This window comes from Elephantulus edwardii, unplaced genomic scaffold (genome assembly GCF_000299155.1).
Source record: "Elephantulus edwardii isolate Elephantulus edwardi_28Jun2011 unplaced genomic scaffold, EleEdw1.0 scaffold00411, whole genome shotgun sequence".
Classification (NCBI taxonomy): domain Eukaryota; kingdom Metazoa; phylum Chordata; class Mammalia; order Macroscelidea; family Macroscelididae; genus Elephantulus; species Elephantulus edwardii.
The window spans coordinates 1,208,826-1,213,454 of record NW_006400161.1 but is presented as its reverse complement, the minus strand read 5'-3'; the positions used below and the strand labels follow the sequence as shown (position 1 = coordinate 1,213,454).

At 38.8% G+C, this 4,629-nt stretch overlaps 1 pseudogene; it reads right to left on the bottom strand.

Moving 5' to 3' along the window:
• Positions 1-1,254: 1,254 nt before the first annotated feature.
• The window catches only part of LOC102852628, a 19,968-nt pseudogene continuing 16,593 nt past the window's right edge, over positions 1,255-4,629 (bottom strand).

Genomic DNA, 4,629 nt, shown 5'->3' with positions numbered 1-4,629 from the left:
TCCTGAGGAAGAGAAACTACACCAAATAGACCATACTTGGAATATTGGACTCCTGTGCCTGGTGCCTCACTGGGAGTATTCCTTGGAAGTATGCAGTCCAAATGAAAGTTGTGCTTAGATAAGTGTCCAGCATGCTTGTGGCACCTGAAAGGAACTGGGCAACTAACTCACAGATGCTTGGTTATCCAAACTTTATTGTATCTTAAATCATGTCATTTAAACATGTTCTATATTAAGTTTAAATATAACCAAATTGAAGAGACAATAGGGCTATTCATTGCCCTTGAGACAGAAACAACCCTTAGTTAACCCTCCAGTGTGTTTTCAGAGACTGTAAATCACATTTAAATTTAAATTTCCCATCTTTCTCCCATGGAGCAGCTGGTAGACTAAAACTACCTGCCTTTAGGCAGTGCAACTTTTTAACCCCTAGGCAACCAGAGTTTCCTATACCAGCATTAGGAAGTATTTTTTAAATAGAGTTAATAAAATGTACTGAGCTGTCCTGGTGGGCTTTTTTCTCAGAAGCTGGAGTAAAGGGAACACAGACAGGATGTCCCCTTTTCTGAGAACGTTGTGGAATGGATTCAGGTGGTTTGATTTGAAATTTATGATTGTAGGATTGTACTGGTAAGCCTGAGGGCAGGTTCTAGGAATAAATAAAAACTTTCCACAGAGATCTTCTCAGGAATGGGACTCAGGATGTTCCAATTGTTTTGGATGGGCATATTCATGGTGTTCTTTGTGGATAAGGGTAAGCCCTAGAGTGGGAAGCTTTGATGGGTGGTGATAAAACATATGGAAAGGTTAGAGAGGATTTGGTAAATTTGGCTCCTGGACATACTGTAAAATAATTAAAAGACAATTTTTTCCCCCTTCACAGGAATCATAGTGCTGTCATTAAACTGTAAGTGTATTTGGTTTATAATTTTGGTATAAATAATGTCACAGTGAAAAAAGATGGTCTTAAATTCTTTACAGATTGTTTCTCTATCTTTCCTGAGCACACTCCATCCTCCTTACTTACTACTCTTTAATTTTTTTTTTGTTTTCATACAATTATATGTTTACATTGTGTTTCATTCATATACATTGTATTTTATACTATCTTTCATTTACATTGTTTCACACAATCATTCATATACATTATTTTTTTTTAACTGCCAACTCTTTATTTTACTATTTTGGAGGGAGGAAAAGGTATATTTAATGAGAAATGAGAAAGAATCATATTTTTAGTTCTTGACATAAGTTTTAATTCTTTCCAGTAGAACCAGAACCTCCTGAACTCCATTCAATATCATCCAAAACTTGAACTTCATCTATTCCTGCACAAAAAACAAGTTCACAAATGAGCTGTGCAATCCAATCACCCTTTTTTACTTCAAATTTCTCTTTGTTAAAATTAAAACAGTACAATACCAATGTTTCTTTTGTAATCTTCATCTATCACACAAACTTATACATCTATTAAGCATTTTGCAGCCAAGCGAGAATGTGGAGCTTCCATAACACCCCAAAAGAAGGGCTATCTCAACATCTTTTCACAATGGCTTTCTCTATGGGTGGAATTGTATAATCGAAAGCACTGTACAGTCCATGATCCATGGCCTGTGCAGACCCCTGTGCTGGGATCCTGGCGTGCTTGGGGGAGAAGTTGATGGAGCCTATGCCATCCTCCTCTGCAGGCCGGCTCGCTTGCTGGGCAAGATGTTGAATGAGACTGGTCAGGGGCAGTGGCGCCCCCTGCCATGGCACCCTGTGCTCAGCCTTCTCTGGAACCAGAGGCTAGGAACCGCATCATGCTGCAGATGCCATCTCTAGTGCCCAGTGCCTTGTATTTTAAAAAAATTATTTTATATTGGTTTGCTTACAAAGATTGTCTACTATATCGTTTTTCACACTATTCTTTATTCACTTGGGTTTCATACAATCATTACCTCATTAACATTCATTTTTTTATTATACTAGTTTATTTACAAAATACTAATACTTTGTTTTCCAGAACATATTATTCCATTCATTATATTTTATACAACTAATCACCCTTGGACTATGTCTACCATTCATTACCCTGAGTACCATTACGCTGTCTTTTCAGGTACCCACCAGATCTTTCCCATTTCTTCACACTCTTTCTCCACCCATCAGATTGTACAATCCTGTGATTTCACCTCTGCCCATCTTCACCTTTCTGTTGTCAACTTCCCGCCCCCTTGGATTTCCATACTTGTTTTATTAGTTATCTTTCTATTTCTACAATAATGATCTTATGCACTATTTGTCCTTATGAGACTGAGTTAGTTCACAGTGTTTTATATAATTATGTATTCTTTCTGTTCATGCTTTGGTTTGGGGGTGGGAGAGTTTAGCTTCTTGAGGAATCAAAGATGTCATCTACTCTAAGGAGTAGGATCCTCTGGTGAAGGCTATGGAATGGAGCTAACTTCCAGTTGTGAGGTTTACACAATCCCATTATAAAAGGTAAGAGGAAGTTTCTGAAAAGCAAGTGTATTCCCTAGAGTTCTGCTTTATAGCTTTTTTTTCTTTGTTTAGTAATTCGACATTGCTACCAATGCAATCACTTTGATGGATACAAATGCCTTGGAGGTATGAAAACTTGCTGGAAATTTAATGTGTTGACTGTTAACAGGACTTGTACTACGGATTACTATTATTTTAGTGATCGCAAAACAGGTGAGAGTTACAGACATAAATACACAAAACATCACTATGGTATCACCTTCAGGTCATGGAATCTAGGGTCATGAATAATGGGGGAGAAAGTGCAATTCCCTCATACATATGTGTGGGAGCTGTGTGTGCAAAGTTTGGGTTTTCCTTGGTCATAACTAGATCGACATGGATGAGAGTCAGAAACAGCTTTGGCACTCATTCCAGTATACAGGAAATGGAAGTTTCTAGAAAGAAACCATTCCTAGGAAGTGAGGTAACATGATCACATTTGCTTTTCTTCTCTACAGGGTTGTATCTATTTCGTTATGCAAAACTATCTTGTCGGTCTTGTGTGGAAGGAATGTTCCAAGTATTCCATGACCTACTGAGAGAAACGTTTTGCTGCATTGATGAACAGTACTGTAATGACGGCAAGAAAAATATAGATTTTCCAGTTATCAAAAACCTAGATGGACTCAATAAATAATGCTTTTGAACAATATGTTCTAGGAGTCTTGGGCTTTGTCTTCCCTAATGACATTAAATTTTACATTTTTCCAGAACCTACACCCTACTCTTGTCTCAGCTCCTGTTGTTGTGTACTGTCTATTTGGAACTGACTCATGGCTGATCCTCCAGCAGGCTTTCAGAGGCAATACTAGCATGGGAGGAGATTGTCCATCCTTCTCCCAGAGAGCAGCTGGCAGATTTGAACTGTATGCTTTTGGGATTATAGTGCAGTTTTTTACCACTATCTTCTCTGTGTTGGTGCTTCCACAGGAAGGCAAAAAGCCTTATGTTACTAACTCTACAACTCTCTCTTCTGTTCAGGATTATTTTGTTTTTGCTACTTCATATGGTAGCTCATGTGGAGCAGTTCATGTGAAGCAATTGGATTCTGGAAAATGGTTCCTCTTGTTTTGAAGAGGATCGAGTGTGGACTGTTTTGTTTCAGGTTTTTTTGTTGTTCGGTTTTTGGTTTGTTTGTTTTGTTTTGTTTTGTTTTTTCATTCACAATCATGTGTGAGCCTATTTGATTTGCCAGATTTAACTAACAATGATCTGTGGGCTGGAAGCCTCTTGGTTTAGAGTCAACCAGGACCTGGTGGGCAGGCCTTTTATTTAAAAGGTGGTTGGGGTTAAGTCTCCAGTTTGGAGGCTCTTGTGTTGAATTCTGGAAAATGGTTTTTCTTTTCTTGGTGAGGCTTGGGTGTGAACTGTTAGGTTGTTTTGCTTTGTTTGTTGGTTGGGTTTTTTTTGGGGGGGGTGTTTTGGGGTGGGTTGTTTTTTGGCTGGAAGCCTCTTGATTTAGAGTCAACCAGGATCTGCTGGACAGGCTCTGTATTTAAAATGTGGTGGGGTTGTTAATTGTGTTTGGGATGAACATTCGTCTAAGTGGTACAGTACTGGTCTGTCAATTTGCTGTACTGAAATAAGTTGGGGTTTCTGTGATGCTGAAAGCTGTGCCATTGGTGTGTCAAGAATCATAATGGTTACTTATCATGGACAGTGCTTAGGTAAGCTCCCAGATTGATTCAGGTTTAGAAACAAGAGTGGTCTCCACTTCCTAACCGTCATGCCTCTGAAAACTCTATGAACATAGAGAAACAGTGATAGTTATAGAACAAGGTTCAGGTCTTTTGTTCATAGGATCACTATGAGTTGTGCTTGACTTGAAGGCACTTAACAATGACAACAGGTAGTCTATACTAGTACTGGTTTTGCTACCTCATTTGGTAGTCTCCACTAGTCCTTAATCTCAGATGTTAAATCAAGGATAAAGTCATAGTTCTAAAGTTTCTGGTAAAGGAATCAAAATATTTTTTTTGAGCAGAGCATCTTGGGAAAAGATCAGAATGAAGATTACATAAAAATGGGAGCAAGGAGAGGAGCAAATGGGGGGCGAGGGGGGAGGGGTTTGTGCGGGGAGAAGGGTGCAACAATGAATGAATG